At 44.8% G+C, this 16,697-nt stretch overlaps 1 protein-coding gene and 1 long non-coding RNA gene across 30 annotated transcripts in view; both read right to left on the bottom strand.

The window, feature by feature from the left end:
* RERE (arginine-glutamic acid dipeptide repeats) overlaps positions 1-16,697 on the bottom strand; it is a 340,996-nt gene that overhangs the window by 166,636 nt on the left and 157,663 nt on the right. The gene's annotated exons all lie outside the window — the stretch shown is intronic.
* LOC310684032 lies at positions 9,216-15,607 on the bottom strand. Its single transcript, XR_014514670.1, has 2 exons — positions 12,605-15,607; positions 9,216-12,364 (listed from the first exon to the last, which is right to left on the bottom strand). It is a non-coding gene; the product is annotated as an uncharacterized lncRNA (long non-coding RNA).

The raw sequence follows: 16,697 nt of genomic DNA, 5'->3' as shown, positions 1-16,697 counted from the left end.
CGAACCTGCAGGCTTGGTATTATAAACACCATGCTCTAACCAACTGCGCTATCCAGCTGCCATTAGATGAATGTGAAAGTGAATCCATATAACAGAATAATAATAATAATAAGCATACACACACATATGTACACAGGAGGGCCTAGTTCAGATCTCACAGTAAACCAGTTTTAAATTAAACTATGGTTTAACATGAACAAACAACACACATTAGCATGCTCTGCTCCTTCCTTTAGGCAACCAGGAAGAAAACAGACCAGAGGCTGGCTACATGCTGCATGTTTCTGTCCAAACAAAACACAGTCTCTAGACTGTTTCCTCCTGGACCTGACAAAGGTAGGATTGGAGCAGGAGCTCAGGGGTAGTCTGAGCAGTGCGTTAAAACACAGTGTAATTTTAACTATGGTTTAGCTTGACATCTGAACCAAGCCAGGGTGTTCTACAGTGTTGTTCCACTTAGAGGAACAGACGTTATGAGAACATGGCTCCCATCATCTCTCTTCCTCTAAAATCCTGTAGTCGTTCCAAGTGTAAAAATCTAAAGGCCACAAGACTGCACAGATTCTGCCTTCTCTCTTAACAAATCTCTACAGGAGTTTCCTCAACGGGCACTGATGGATAGAATACACTCACTGAAATGAGCCACAGTGACTTTTGAGGCCTGGTGGCAACTCACTACTGAACAACTTGGTTGGGGGCAGAGAGAAACAGCTTGGGATGAAGCCAAGGAAGAAAGAGGTCTGAGTTTTGTGGTTTAGTTGGGTGAAAGGGACTTGAAGGAGGAGAGACTGTGACACTGCATGAAAAGACAAAGAACTGCATCTGGTCGCTTGCCTGCTCTCTTCCCACCTCAACCTATATATTTATGAACAAATAGGTAACGCAACGTACACCCAAGGATTGAAGTGCTCCCTTTCTTTATTTGCAAGGAAACTGACCCAGCAGCAGCTGACCTGGAACCGCCTGGTTGCTTAGTAAGGCAAGGAAGTGTTGAAACAATACGAAAGGGATGATTCTTATTAGAACAATTCAAAAGAAGGCCATAAACACTTCTGATCCCAGCTTTTCTTCTCCCCACTCAACCTCTTTCCTGCTCCACTCTACTCTGATTACAGATTAGGGCTCTCCCACCAAAGCAAATTTGGCAGCAGGGCTGCTGAAGGGAGTATTGATAGCACAACCCTCCTCCTTCCGCACTTTGCCTGATTAGCATTTCTATTGCTGCGCAGGGCACAGAGGACGCTGTAAATCAAACACACTCAGTGTCAAGCACAATAACCAAAACAGTTACCTAAACAACTAACGGGTACTGTGAATGCGTTTAACTAAGCATCGAATAAGTGCCCCGGCAATTAAATTCCATTACGGTTCCTGAGACTTTAAACCTGGAGGAAGGTGAGGCCCAAGTGAAGACGCCCTTCCAGAGGGCTCCTGGCATTTGTCACTAAAATGCCGTTTCTGGCACCGAGTTCGCATCTAATTGCTGAGCTGCACCAGCTGCAGCATCTATTGCTAGCATTAAAAACAAGCTTTGAAGCCGGCACAGGCAGCTCCAATAGATTCCTCACCTTTGCAAATATCAAGAGGAGGGACAAAGATCCCCCAGAAGCTCACCAAGAAAAATGGCCTTTTAACAACAGAGTACTGATAGGGGTTGAAAAGGCTAAACCACCAAAAACACTGAACTGCATAGGACCATGCTTTTAAAAAAGTGGTTAAAAATATCGTTTAAAGTAGTTCATGGGGGCAAGAGGAAACTGAGGCAGTTCAGCAGGATGTGGTTGTGACAAACCACAACACCAGCAGACAACCAACCAACCCACACAATCAACGGCAATTCTCTTGTAAAAGGTAAAGGTAAAGGTACCCCTGCCCGTACGGGCCAGTCTTGACAGACTCTAGGGTTGTGCGCTCATCTCACTCTAAAGGCCGGGAGCCAGCGCTGTCCGAAGACACTTCCGGGTCACGTGGCCAGCGTGACGAAGCTGCTCTGGCGAGCCAGCACCAGCGCAGCACACGGAACGCCGTTTACCTTCCCACTGGTAAGCGGTCCCTATTTATCTACTTGCACCCGGGGGTGCTTTCGAACTGCTAGGTTGGCAGGTGCTGGGACCGAATGACGGGAGCGCACCCCGCCGCGGGGATTCGAACCGCCAATCTTTCGATCGGCAAGTCCTAGGTGCTGAGGCTTTAACCCACAGCGCCACCCGCGTCCCTATTCTCTTGTACTTTCAGCTAAAACAGAAAGAAAAGCGGGGTGGAGTGGGATCAGACTTGCCACGTTGGCATCCCACAGCAAGCAGGAGCGTCACACCAAGGGCAGGAAACTTGGGGATGGGGTCGGGATTCTGCACAAATCCATTCCCTCTTGCTGAGTTATTTGAGGGACGTGACAGCACCTCCTCACTTTGCCAGCATTCAAGGGATTGTCATCCCCAACACTGCGTGAATGCGAAAGGGTGTCAACATTTTCACATCATCAGGTTTCCCCATTCAGTGAAATTCCTTCTTGTTGGAACTTTTTCATAAGCTCCATAACATAAAGCAGATCTTTTGTCATTTTTAAATAAAAGATTGTGGGTGGGGGGGTAACTGTACATAAACACTTGTACGCGCGCACACAGCTACTAAAAGCCCCCTGCAGAGTGAAAAGTGGTTTGCCACATAATACAAGGGATCTGCTGCTTGAGTAACCCAATACAAGCCCTGCTGGATAAGCAAAAAGGCTCACACAGACTATTTGCAAACAGTGGCAAAGCAGATACTTCTGGAAAGGCCACAGGATGGACGTGATGGAGATAACAATTACCTACTACTGCTCTGCCACTACCAGCACCAACCAATATTCAGAGGAATGCCGCTGCAGAAGACTCCTTAACTAGCAAATCTCATACTTGTGGAGAGACCTGTCTTCGGTAAAACCCGCCTGATCCCCTTTCAAAGCCACCTAAGCCCATTGCTATCACTGCATCTTGCAGCAGAGAGACATAAACCCAAAACCCGTTTGGGGCACATAGAATTAGTGGCTCAGCTGTCTAGACCCTGGTCACTGGCTCTCATTTGATCATGTACTGCAATTGCATACCATATGCACTATTGCCCTAGCAACTGTTGACTATTCAAGCAAACATTCCTGTTATGAATTATTTGCATGTTCAATGTTCCAGCTATCAGAATTGTTCTGTGTACACGCATTCTGGCTATCTTTAATTAGATTTCATTACCTTAATTGAGATGATGAGCATGTTTCTCTATCTACATCTTCAGTTTGCTTTGTATATTCTGCACAGTACTTTGCATGTTCAGCACAGCATTAGGTGCATTTTTTATCTGATCTTTCCTTTCAAGGAACTCAGTGTGGCACACATGATCACCCCATACAATTTTTTTATCACTGCAACCCAGTGAGTCAGGTACGGCTTTCTGACTGGGTGCGGTTGGAACCCTAATCCATGAATCACTATACCATTTTGGCTCTCAAAAGAGAAATACCTCAAGCAATGTCATGTTGACCATTCAGAAGAGATGGATGGAAATATGGATTAATGGACATTCCTGCAAATTTGAAAGTTGATGCCACAATAACTGATTTTAATTTTTCTAACAAATTCCCTATCTTCAGGGAAATCTGTCCCTGAAGAGAGTTAACACCTCTATGCATTGCTAAGCATTGCGAAGTATGTCTTGTGGTGCATACCCAATTGATAAGAGGTAAAGGGCAGGTCTATTGAGCATCACTGTAGACCCATGAGAACCCATACATAAAAACACTTTGCTGTCGTTGCACTTTAGAGAGCACAGGTGGGAGGCACTTGCCAGTCTGTGTTGACAATAATGAGATAGATGGACCAATGATCTGATTTTGTTTCAGGCAGAGTTACCTGTGTCCCTGTGTTCATTATTAATATTTGAATTAAGGCATCTCAGGGTTTCCAAAATCACAGTTTCAATCAGCTGTACATTAGAAAAAAATAAAAAATAAAAATCACACAGTGCCTATTTCTTTGTTTATTTAGTGCTGTGATTTATTACTGGGGTTTTTCTTGTGTGTGTCACTTTAAAAAGGAAAAGCTCACAACCACACTTCAAGTTTCCATGTCTTGTTTTGTTCCTCAAAGCCAGCAAGCATCTGTGTAGGAAGAAAGAGCACCCGGGGGTCACGCCCTGCCTAATCAGAGGTGAAGATTATGCAGCAGACAGAATTACACAGAGTAGCAGGTTACACAGGCAAATAAATGCAGGGATGGGGGGAGGGAGAGAGGGAGGGAGGAAATCAACAGCTGCAGCATCCAGATGAAAGATTTATGATGATATTTTACCACACGCCAAAGGAATTTTGCACTTCAGAGTGTGAAAATCTTTTTTGCTCAGGGGGCCAGCCTGTTCTGGAACTCAAAAAGCTTAGATTAGAAGGCAACAAACAATATTTTGAGCTTTTTATATATTTTTTAAAATGCACAGACGGTAACCTGAAAATCAGCAAACACACACATACACAATGTATTCAGAAGGCTTTCCAGCAGCCCAATGCATGGCGTTAACACGATGGGCTGTACTCCATTCTGGTCTACCTAGGTCGCAGAGATGCCCAGAGCAGAAGACAGTATTATGGATTACATTCCTACTTTTGATGTGGGTTTTTTTTGTGTGATAAGCCTGGAAGCTATAACGGCACCAGAGAGCTGAAATTATCTAATTGATCCGCACAAAACCAGGTAACCTCTCTTTTAAAAACTCCCTTGAAAAGACAAGGGATTGTCTGATTAAAAACTCCCTTGAAAAGACAAGGGATTGTCTGACAATCCACGACAGAGTTAAGAAGCCCAGGGTGACTCACCAAAAACTACAATAAGATAGAGAGCATAAATTAACATCTTTATCCTTGACAGGGCCAAAGCATGTATATTTTATTGTCTTAATTAAAGGGATCTACTATAAATTGGGGACGCGGGTGGCGCTGTGGGTAAAACCTCAGTGCCTAGGACTTGCCGATCGTATAGTCGGCAGGTTCGAATCCCCGCGGCTGGGTGAGCTCCCGTCTTTTGGTCCCTGCTCCTGCCCACCTAGCAGTTCGAAAGCACCCCTAAGTGCAAGTAGATAAATAGGTACCGCTTTATAGCGGGAAGGTAAACAGCGTTTCCATGTGCTGCGTTGGTGCTGGCTCGCCAGAGCAGCTTTGTCACGCTGGCCGCGTGACCCGGAAGTGTCTCCGGACAGCGCTGGCCCCCGGCCTCTTAAGTGAGATCGGCGCACAACCCTAGAATCGGACACGACTGGCCCGTACGGGCAGGGGAACCTTTACCTTTACCACTATAAATTGAACATCTGGGCTGCAGAGACTGCCACTGTGGTCTCAACAGCTGCAAGGGAGATATTCTGGGCATTGAAGTCAACCATCCATCACCTGGCTGCTAAGAGTAACTGGACATGGCGAGGGGGGGGGAGGAGGCCATCGTTTTGTTATCAAGCATGCAACTTGTTCCTGGAAAATTTGAGGGTGCTGGGACACTATATTTTGTGCACACCTGGTTCACCATTAGTGTGTTGCTACTGTCCACCTATTCTTCCCATTCTCCTTCCTCCATTGTACAACATGTGCACACACACACCACATCTCTGAGTCATGCCCACTGCCTGCCCCAGATCTTTATAAAGTCAGGGCAGGTGCCCAAGATAGCTCTGAAGGCTGTTCGGCTGCCATTGCACCACACTAGTCCTTCCCCTGGCAGAGAAAAGCTACATGGCACCACTCCAGCTGCCTGCTCAGGCTGGTCACTGGCAGAAGATGCCAAGATGTGCAGGGCCTCTTATTGGGAAAGAGGTTGGCAGAACCAGCCATGTCAAAGAAGTTGTTCCACTGCACTCTTTCCCCAAAGCTCTTTTAAAGAGCATTTGTTCTGGATTGCTAACTAACTAACCAAAGTACCATTGAGAATGTCCCAGAAGTCGTAAAAAAAACCTGCATTGTTTGGCTGTAAGCTATAACAAAAATGAAAAGGGACATCCAGAGTTGAGCCGTGGTAGCTGGGACTGATGGAAGTTGTAGCTCCAACCTTCTGGTTGGTGAAGCCCGGGGCAATAACTGAATTCTTTCATCGTTCCTTTGCAACTTTTTATGTGTGCAAAGGGCAAACCAAGAACAGTTGTGTTTGCTGCCATCAAGCAATGCAGCCTAGCCACAACATCAGAAGAGCAGCAGCTGCCAGAAGGGGAACACAAGTATGACAATTACCTTTTCCCACCACTGAAAGAGGACCACAAATTGAGTTCTGCCAGGCTGCAGAACACAGGGAGTGCCTCATACATACAGAGACAGAGCATGTGTACACCCAGTTCAGCATTGCCTACAAGGACTGCCAATAGATCTCTGGAATTTCAGGGGTTCTCTCCCAACCCTACCTGGGGATGCCACTGGGGATTAAACCCAAGACCTTCAGCATGCAAAACAAACGCTTTGCCACTGAGCTACAGCCCTTCCCCCTTTGTCCTCCCTGGGAGACAATCTAAGTTTCTACCACCATACTCATTGGTGACCACAGAGGCTCAATTTGATCCCAGTTACCAACAAATCTGAGCAGCTGAACAGTAGGGCTGGGCGATAACTGGTTTTCAATATTGTGATATTTGTTGTTGTTGTTGTTTAGTCGTTCAGTCGTGTCCGAGTCTTCGTGACCCCATGGACCAGAGCACGCCAGGCACTCCTGTCTTCCACTGCCACCCGCAGTTTGGTCAGGTTCATGTTTGTAGCTTCGAGAACACTGTCTAACCATCTCATCCTCTGTCGTCCCCTTCTCCTTGTGCCCTCCATCTTTCCCAACATCAGGGTCTTTTCCAGGGAGTCTTCTCTTCTCATGAGATGGCCAAAGTATTGGAGCCTCAGCTTCACGATCTGTCCTTCCAGTGAGCACTCAGGGCTGATTTCCTTAAGAATGGAGAGGGTTGATCTTCTTGCAGTCCATGGGACTCTCTAGAGTCTCCTCCAGCACCATAATTCAAAAGCGTCAATTCTTCGGCGATCAGCCTTCTTTATGGTCCAGCTCTCGCTTCCATACATCACTACTGTGATATATCACCAGCTAAATATTGCAATATATCGATATATCACGATATCTGAAATAAGGAACTATGCAGAGGCAAACAAGACAATGTCCTGGCAACTGCTACTATTTAAGGGTCTGAAACTGAATAATGATATTATCAATCACCTCATGGTCACTTTCAGCAGCAGACAAGCCAAAATACATTCAAATGAAACCTTGGGTTTTGGGCTCAGCTACCAAATAGTGGTATTCAGGACAATCCAAAGTACGGTGATGAGTTAACATGAATACAAATAATCTGGGACTGCCAAACTGGCAGCAAGTCTACTGGGAAACAGAAGAAGCAGCAGCCTGGCAGCAGGGGCATAATAATCAGCAGCCTACAAAGCATTGCCACAGCAGGGGACAGCAGTGGCAACGGCCTGCAAGGCCTTGTTATGGCGGCGGCAGTAGTGGCAGCCTGCGAGGCCTTGCAGTGGGAGCAGGAGGCAGTGGCAGAAGCGGAGGTGGCCTTAAAGGCCTTGCTGAGGCAGGCTGCCACAGCTTCTGTCACCGCCTCCCACTACTGCCAGGAGGAGTTGCAGGCTGCTGCCACTTCTTGCCACCACGGCGAGGTCTCGCAAGCCCCATTGCTTGTGTCGCCATGAGGCCTCACAGGCTGCCACTACTATTGCTGCCATCTCCTGTCACCTGTTCAAGGCCTCAGAGGATGCCACTAGTGGCAGTACCAGATTGTCTGTATTCACTATGACTCATTGCCATACTTTGGATTGTCCTGAATCCCACCATTTCATAGCCGAGCCAAAAACCAAAGGTCCTGTAGGGGTGCATTTTGGCATGCCTGGTGGTAAAACTGAGTGTGTGATGGTTGATAATATTGTCATTTGTCCATTTTAGACCCCTAAGTAGTAGCAGTTGCCAGGACATTGTCCTGTTGGCCTCTGCGTAGTTCCATCCTTATTTCAGATACTGTGGTAGACTGCAATGTTTAGCTGGTGATAGCACAGCAATGTTTAGTTGCTGATACTGTGAGGTTTAACTGGTGATAACATTGCAACGTTTAGCTAGTGAGTTATTGCAATGTTTAGCTGGTGGGTTATCGCCATGTTGAAAACCAGGTATAGCCTAGCCCTTGCACACATTGTGATTCACAATATATTGCCAGCTCAAATATTATAAAACAATTATCACACTGTGAACTTCAAACCAGTGTTGGACAATATACTGATATATCGCCCAGCCCTACTGAGCAGCTGCTTAGCTTCTATCTCTCCTGCTAGATCCCTCCACAAGAAAACCTGAAGGACTGCTAGGACAGGGACGGTTTCCAGCAAATTAGTCTCTAAGGTTCTCCACAGTCACATTCTTAAGTACCAGGAGCAGGGGCCCTTTCTTCCGCTTCTCTTCTATAATAGTGAGCAAAAGAGTCTCTTTCTGCCTGGCACAAAGAAAGCCAGCTCACAGAACTTCTGTAGCAGCTTTAAGGCTGCTGGCAGCAACTTCTGATTAAGTGTATGCCTTGTTAGCCAGCCTTCTAACCCAAACCGAAGAGAGGGCACAGAAGGCAAAGGACCCAACAACCCACAATGTAAAGCAAAAGTCTTCTTCCGCAGCAGTTTCCCTTGGTTATACTAGATAAGGCTCCAACTCCAAAACGGAAGGCAATGGATTCCCCACCCACCCTGCTTTCTTCAGCACCATCAAGAGGGTATGTTGAAATCCAGTACTGAAGTGGCACTATGCCTCCCAGTTGCCACTCCTCACTCTGCCCAGCAAGAGAGAGGGCCTTACAGAGGATTGGCAGCATCTGCCTGGATTAAACTAAAAATAAAAATCATCATCCATCCAATGAAACACCAAAAGCAAGATACAATGAACTAGTTCTCAACTGCGATGTACAGGGAGTCTGCTCCACAGAACTTACAGCAAGATGACCGTGATGAATAAAGAGAAAATATCAGACTTGCACTTCCCTCTGAGGGCCTTTTCCCAGAGTCTGATATCATTTCACATTTTTATCTGTCATAAATGTTTTGATTTTATGGTGGGAAGCAGCATCTTATCCTGGAGTGTATATTTTGCATACTTTGAATAATCTTTATATACATAATTGGCAGATGAAGACTCAAAGCCCTGATTATATCGTGACCCCTTATTTTTTCTTCTTATCTCTCCTTTTCTATGACTTCTAAATTTTGCTTTCTTTTCCTAACACTATCTCTATATTTACGTCTTGTTTTGTTTTTTGATGTTTCCTATTTTGGGTTAATGAACAGAGAGGGGGGGGGGAGAGCGCACTGATGGATGGAAGATGAAGGGCCCTGTTTGAGGGTGGGGTAGAGAGAATCTCCCAGGGTAGGAGGATGGGGGAAGAGGGGAAAATTCCAAGGTAAGAGCAGGGAGGGCTCATGCTACTTTGTGTGGAATAAGGGTTAAGATACAACCTTGATATCTCCTCCTCCTCCCCTATCTTTTCTGTCTGCTTTATTTCTATTTAGATTAGTTTGGTTTTTATTGTATTCTGTGTTGAAAATTTTCAATAAAAGAAATTGATTATGGAAGCAGCATCTTGATGGCAGAGCATCTGCTTTGCATGCCTAAGGCCCCAGGTTCAATCCCTGCAATCAATTATTTGGGTTAGTAGAGACGCCTGCTTGACACCATGAAGAACCACGGTCGGTCAATGTAAACAATAATGAACTAGATGGACTAATGGTCTGGCTCAGTATCAAGTAGCTTCCTGTATCCATGTTTTGTCCCCCATCCCCCTTGAAGAGCCATTGCTAAGATTTGGGGCATCTTCCCTGCACTTCAAAATAAAGGTTCACACTCAACCTCTGGGTACCAAGGAGACCAAATACCAAGTAAATTTTCCTCTTTGTTTAACTGTTATATTTTGGTACCAGAGTGTCCTCAAGAGCCACCCCGGAGTCTCAAAAGATTCACCTCCAGAGTTGTTTACAATTTCCAGTAATGTAGAGAAGGATTCCACAGGTCTAGGTTTGCCAGAAATGTACAAGTTTCCAAGATAGAGGCTTCATAAACTTTCCCTGTTCTATTTAAGGTAACTTGCTTGGAATCAGGGTTCAGTTGATGACTGTAACTGTGATTAAAGGGCGGGAGGGGTGCAAAGTTTGTACAGCTGAGTGCCCTGAATGTTCACGAAATACAAAAGGAAATGCATACATGGTGCCATGCGCATTCCACATTTGGACACCTGAAGTTGACAGATCTAAGGGTCCTGAGTGGGCTTTTATTGGGCAAAGGGGGAACTTGTCCCAAGCGCCGTTCAGCTGACACCACATTTTTTAAGTTATGGCACCAAGGCAACAAAAGCGCGTTGATGCCGAGTCTTCGGCATTACCACCCAGCACATCTGGGTGCACGGCAATCCAAGCAACGGTCCACATGCCTGGCGCAACAAACTGAAAAGGCCACCCACCCTTCGTGACAGCTGGAAACTGGGGGAAACTAATAAAGAATACAAAGTCAAAGAAGGATTTCTTTTGTTAAAGTGGCTGTGTGCCTGACAGACAGATTACCCAGTAGTTGAAAGATAGATCTGAGGCAGAAGAACAAATATTTGGAGAAGGAGCTGAAGGTCAGCAGCTCCAGTTCTACCATCTGTGACTCAGCTGAAAGAGAGGTGATGGTAAAGAGGGAGGAGGGAGGGCTTCCCAGGACTTAGCTCAAACATTTCAGCTCTTCAAAGGAAGGGTGGTTGATACACGGAATGCCTTCCATTAAGCATGCCAATCCATTTTTATTGTTTCTGAACTTCAGTGTGCCAAAATATCACTGGTGCATTGAGTAAATAAATTATGGCTCTCACTCAACGAATGAGAGCTTTTTATTTTATTTTAACAATATGAGTTTAAATCAACTGATTAAATCTGAATAAATATCCATATTGGAGAGCGAGAATCATTCTGAAGGAGGAAGTATACATTTAACTGCACTTGTGCATTATAGCATAGCAGGTACTGTTGTATTTATATCACTGCCTTCTTCTCAGTGCAGGACCCGAGGTGGCTCACAGCACAAAGTAAAACAGATACAGTTAAAAAACATGCACACAATAAATATAAATATTTTTTAAAAACCATTGAGTAACCTTTTTATAAAAAAAAGCACAGAAAAACCTATAATTATTTAAAAAGACTTGTGCTCAAAAAGGACCCACCGCAGCAGCCAGTAAGCGGCCAAAGGTCTGATGGAACAGGAAAGTGTTCCTTTTGCTTGCTGGCAAAAAGAAAACACAGAGAAGGCCAGCCTAGTCTCCCTCAGAAAGGAGTTCCACAATCAGAGAGACCACCAAGAAGGCCCTCTTTCATGTCCTTTGCCAAGCATGCCTGTGACGGTGCCAGGACCAAGAGAAAGGTAGGAGATAAGGTCCTTCAGATAGCCTTTGAAGAGAGGTACCCTCAGGAATATCAGAAGTTGTGTTATATATAGAGCCGGGTCAAAGGTCCATCTAACTCAGCACTGCTTGCAGTGACAGCAGCCCTCCAGGGTTTCAGAAAGTGACCCTATCCTAGCACTACAAGGAAATGCTGGGCCTCAAACCTAGAACCGTCTGCATGCACAGCAGCTACCACTACTGAGTTTTGGCCTTATCTTCTATCCCGAGAGGGCTATCTAAGAGGGTATTAGCCAAATGGTGTTGGTGGTTATAATAAAATTAATATTAAAAAAAGTAAACAAACAATCTGATTTATTGATTTGGAAGTTGAAACCCTGTAATAAATGTGCAGCCCATTTTGGGCCCATTATCCAAGATATTAAATAGCCTTCTTTCCTAAGAGTGATGGCTGCAGCTCCAAGATTTGGAGTCCCCATGTTTCTGCGGTTTGTACAGTCCCTGAGCTGCCTCTTTCATCCCTCACCCTACATACGTAAAATAATGTTCCAAGTGTCCGGAAGCAAAGTGGCTGAGAAACTAGACAGTGAATGAAAACCCAAATTCAGTGACAATACTCATTGGTGTAGGAGACAAGTCCTATGAGAAAAAGTTGGAGGAGTTTGGTTTGTTTATCTGGAGAAGAGGAAACGGAGAGGGGAACTTGAGAGCAGTCTTCAAATACCTGAAGGACGGTCAAACTGAAAGGAGCAAACCTTGTTCTCTGTTGCTGAAGAAGGAAGGGTCTAGATTTAGGTACACTTTGGTAGAACATTAAGGGTGGTAATTAAACCCAGTTTTGCTCAGTGAAATTAAAGCATAATAACTAAGAGGAGTCCATTCATTCCACTGGGTCAACGCTGAGTAAACCTTAGCTGAATTCCAACCCTAAGAGAGCCTGACTGACTGTGACAACAGTCTGACACTACAGTGGTACCTCAGGTTACATACGCTTCAGGTTACATACGCTTCAGGTTACAGACTCCGCTAACCCAGAAATATTACCTCGGGTTAAGAACTTTGCTTCAGGATGAGAACAAAAATCATGCTCCGGCGGCGCAGCAGCAGCAGGAGGCCCCATTAGCTAAAGTGGTGCTTCAGGTTAAGTACAGTTTCAGGTTAAGAACGGACCTCCGGAACGAATTAAGTACTTAACCTGAGGTACCACTGTATAACAAATTAACTAACCATAGGTTTAAGAAGGTCTGGAGATGATCAATGTCTGGATGGGCAAAATGCATGGGAACCAGATGGGAGGCTGCCTTGGGTTATTGTCTCCCCCCCTTGTTTTTCTACTATGATATTTTGTTTTATGTTGTAAACCATCCTGTGGTCTCTTGATGAAGGACGATATATAAATATGGTAAATAATAATAATAAGGCAGTGAAAAGGTGGGACGTAAATATAAGAAGGGAATGTGCTTTCCCTCACTGGACAGTTATCCATTGAGGCGGCTTTGTATTGTGTGCATTGAGCAACAGAGCGGACTAGATTCTATTTATGATCCTATTCTCAAACGTCACTTTTGCTAGAAGTCTGCTGGGTGGCCTCAGACCCTGAGCTGTTCTCTCTGCCTCAGTCACTGAATATCATGTCATATTGACCCCCCCCCTACAGAATTGTGACAAATAGTAGGGAGACAACAGGTGTGAAGAATTCTGCTCTTAAGGAGTAAGGTCAAGCTCCTTCCGAATTAGAAAGCATTATTGCAGTTTCGAAATCTCCACTTTGTTCCTTTTTTCTGAAGTATGTAGATAAGCAATTTCCACACTTGAAGGGAGGGAAAAGAGAAGTGTGTTTAGGATTAATGAACTTGCTACACAGAGAGCAGAAAGGGGATGGGCGGGGGAGAATCCTTCTACACCGCTAATTTAATTAAAGAATTATCTTCTCAAAATACATCTAAATGGCCCCAAACTAATACAGACCCAACCGATCGCTTTCATCAAAATTGCAAGTTGCTCCAGATTCGAGCTGAGAATTCAACAACACACAAAGCCAAAAATAAATATTTCCTTTTTCTGCCAGAACTCACAGGAACTCAGTCCTAGCACCTCTCAGGTGGGCACCATTGCCATTGTAAGAGAACAAGGGAGGTGTTCATCATGAGTTCCAGCACCTCTTTTTTCTAGAAAAACAACACTGAGCACTTCCTTCACAAAGCCAACCAATGAGACCCAACCAATGTCTTTTCTACCTTGGAAACAAGTCAAGGAGTCAGAAAATCATTTCCTAGCCATACTGCATAGTCACAGAGACCACCACATTCAAATTTAGTGATCACCATGACATTCCACCTCCCTTGGAAATAAAAGCCCATTCTGAAAGTGCGAAAACAAATTTCTCTAATGAATTCTCTTTAGTGACTTATGAAGTGTAATAACATGTCTCTGGGGACTTATCTTCTCTCTCTCTCACACACACACAAAACCTGAACAGTGCTCCAAGTACCCCCCGATGACTACAGAGAAAATCTCAACTTCAATAATCCTAAAGGTCAGGGGCAATATTAAATAAGACAGATGTTCTTGCTATTCGACATACTTAAAGGAGTTGGCTAAATTCATTTTAACTCCAATTGCTCCCAATCGTTATTTTTTAAAAAAGGGTTTAATTATTTTTAGATGCAAAAAAGAAGCCCATCACCTGCCGTGTGTTTGTGTGTGTGTGTGTGTGTTCTCTTCGTTCTAAGAAGACAGCTTCTGTTTTATTTAGCAGCCAATTATCTGAACACCAGGTGTAGGAAATGGCTGTGTTTACATTGGGTGAACACCAGGAAATGAGACTGTGGGGGGAACGCGGCAGGCGAGAGGTCCAAGGTGCGGCAGCATTACTGGTAAGAGGTTTGCATAATTAAGAATCCAGGCAATTAGGTCACAGGGATGGATACAAATAAATTCACACCAATTTTTACAGCTCCTGTCAGCACACCACTACTGCATCCTGTCCCTTCCATAATGTTCTCCTTTAAATGAATAAAAAAATAGTTATGTATCTCCTCATTCACATGGGGACAGGGACAAAAGCAAGCAGAATTATAATCCACCACCATAAGCACACACACACACGCCATGCCTTGTCTCCTGAACATCTTGTCAATGGAAGTAGGGGAGAGTAGGGAGCTTTTTAAAGCTAAATTGCTTTAAAGCCAGGTTATAACGCAACCATAGGACAGGAAGATAGTAAGGCAAAGCAAAGGCAACTATATGGCTGACATTAAAGGCAAGCACCACTGAGTCTTATGGTAAACAAGAGGCTTACAAGCACCTGTCCAACGCTGCAGAAACTGAGACTTAGGCTTGGGATCGGATACGTGGAAGGCCAGCAAAAGCAATTAATGTGTGTTGAGCAAAGAAGAGGGGAAATCTGGCTCCTGAGCATTGGGAACAATCGATCCCTCTCAAGAACTATGAAGGCTACTAGTTTGTGCATATATATTAAAAAGAGACCAAGATTTTTATTACAGGATTGGATTCTGTATTATAGCATCTAGGTACACTTCAGATCTAAAATTTTCTGCCACTTTTCTGCCAACACAATCAAAGTTATAAAAAAAAACAGCCTCAAAACAGAATTCCAAAAGCCTCTTTGCACATGGAACCACAAACAATGCAGAATGCTACACAATTCTTAGGAAGGGATTTAGAAGGAGAGCGCTAAAATAAATGACTGTCGCTCAATGTCATACCAGGCTGACTACACCAGACTTACTACTGGAGCCAGGAAATATATTAAATTAAACCTGCAGCCACCATTAAGAGCGTAATCTGTTTAAAAGACTATTGTGTTAAACCACTACAGTGGACTAACTACTGGACATTGATGGAGTTTGCATTTGCCCTCAAGAGGAAAATAAAAAATCCAAAGGCATGTATCAAACTGCCTGATGTTGGCCCATGTAGTCTGCTCTCGCAGGATATAGCTCTGAAAAGTATATTTCTGTAAAAAAACAGAATTTTAAAAAGAGGCAGGAGAGAAGGAGCCTCCCTGTCCTAATATGCAACAGTGCAAAGATAATCTACAGAGGACACTCTCTGAGCATCTGCTAAACACAGCAGTTAGAACATAGGAAGCTGTCTGGTATCAAATCCGGCTATGGGTCCATCTAGCCCAGTATGGTCAACATGGGAAAGCAGCTCCTCTCTCAGGTTTCAGGCAGGGGCATTCCAAGTCCTACCTGAGGATGCCAGGAATCAAACCTGGGATTTTCTGTGTGCAAAGAAGGTGCTACATCACTGAGTTACAACCCTTCCCCAAAGAAGAGGACTGAGCAAGTAGCCAAAGGGCAAGGAGTCACAAGTCATTCCCAATAAAGTGGTACCTCGGGTTACATACGCTTCAGGTTACAGACTCCGCTAACCCAGAAATAGTACCTCAGGTTAAGAACTTTGCTTCAGGATGAGAACAGAAATTGTGCTCTGGTGGCGAGGAGGCAGCAGGAGGCCCCATCAGCTAAAGTGGTGCTTCAGGTTAAGAACAGTTTCAGGTTAAGAACAGATCCGAGGTACCACTGTACTGGGTGGTGCAAAATCCCACATGTGGGACTGCAGAGAATACAGGAAGAAGATATTTAGTAGTTGTTTGGAGAAAGGATCTTGCTTTGCAGCCTCCCACTAGCACCTCCTTGGGTCAGGATATAAAATATACAATGCTTCCTTGCTACATAACTTTGGGAGGTTATAAGTAGCAGGAGTCCATTCATCCTCACCTGTGATTAGCTGCAAAGGCACAAAAATAAAATGATCAATGGACAGCAAACAGGGAGGGTTGGTGAGGTGAGATAGAAGCTGACCGTGTGGGTTGGAGAGAGAGAAAAAGCTAGAGGGAACTGTCAGCTCTCCTAAGACTTGCAAATAAATCTACAAAAGCTACTAGCCTGGAGGGAAGTACCTACCACCCCATCTCGCAGGCTACCGTTACTCACCCCAGGTGAGCTGAGTCGCCATTTACCCGCCTGCCATTTGTAATTTAAAATTGCCATTTGCAGAACAGGAGCACAGCTGTGGATATAGATGGGGACCCTCTCGCCCCAACCCTCTGTGAGGTTCTGCCCTATTTGCCTGCCACTGGTTAGCCCCACACATGGCAGTGTCCCAAACATATGCCACTTACAATGCTCAGTTAATGTGTGGCCCCTTGGTTTCCCCCTGATCTCTTTGGTACAAGCAACCCAGATTGTGCTTAGCGTTCCTACAGACATGGGAGGGGAAGGGAGAACAGAGAAGGTCTCTTCCGTACCCATCTGCTGAGGGGGAGG

The sequence above is a fragment of the Podarcis tiliguerta genome, assembly GCF_965153285.1.
Source record: "Podarcis tiliguerta genome assembly, chromosome: 8".
Lineage (NCBI taxonomy): Eukaryota > Metazoa > Chordata > Lepidosauria > Squamata > Lacertidae > Podarcis > Podarcis tiliguerta.
This window is presented reverse-complemented; position numbering and strand designations above follow the sequence as displayed.